The sequence below is a fragment of the Oncorhynchus gorbuscha genome, linkage group LG23 (genome assembly GCF_021184085.1).
Source record: "Oncorhynchus gorbuscha isolate QuinsamMale2020 ecotype Even-year linkage group LG23, OgorEven_v1.0, whole genome shotgun sequence".
In the NCBI taxonomy this organism is placed as follows: Eukaryota; Metazoa; Chordata; class Actinopteri; order Salmoniformes; family Salmonidae; genus Oncorhynchus; species Oncorhynchus gorbuscha.
The window spans coordinates 57,854,139-57,854,492 of record NC_060195.1 but is presented as its reverse complement, the minus strand read 5'-3'; the positions used below and the strand labels follow the sequence as shown (position 1 = coordinate 57,854,492).

At 39.0% G+C, this 354-nt stretch overlaps 1 protein-coding gene across 1 annotated transcript in view; it reads right to left on the bottom strand.

The window, feature by feature from the left end:
• The window catches only part of LOC124010961 (NEDD4 family-interacting protein 2-like), an 11,984-nt gene extending 11,886 nt beyond the window's left edge, over window positions 1-98 (bottom strand). The window contains exon 1 of the mRNA XM_046323803.1: window positions 1-98. This exon is cut by the window's left edge and continues 176 nt beyond it. The gene's annotated coding sequence lies outside the window, so the exon portion shown is untranslated.
• Window positions 99-354: the final 256 nt, after the last annotated feature.

The following is a 354-nucleotide window of genomic DNA, read 5'->3' as shown; positions in this document are numbered from 1 at the left end:
TTTAAGCTTCAACTGAAGCAAAACTCCTTTTCATAGGAAACGTCGAGTGAGTGGAAACACAGAGGGCTCTTTGACTTGTGACGCAATGCCTCCGAATTCCAAATCTACTCCTACCCACTATACTTCCCTCATCCCTGAGGAGCTGAAAGATATTGGATGAATGTAAACAATAGTGAAATATGAGATATCTTGTCCTATGTCTTATTCTTAATACCTATCAAATCTCATAAATGTAACGTTAGACAAGACCGTGTATAGGCTATGAAATAGGTGCTAGTGGTCGAATTGGAATTGGGTTTTCTACTCTACCGGGGACTATAACATATTTGACCACTAGGTGGTTCAATAGTTATT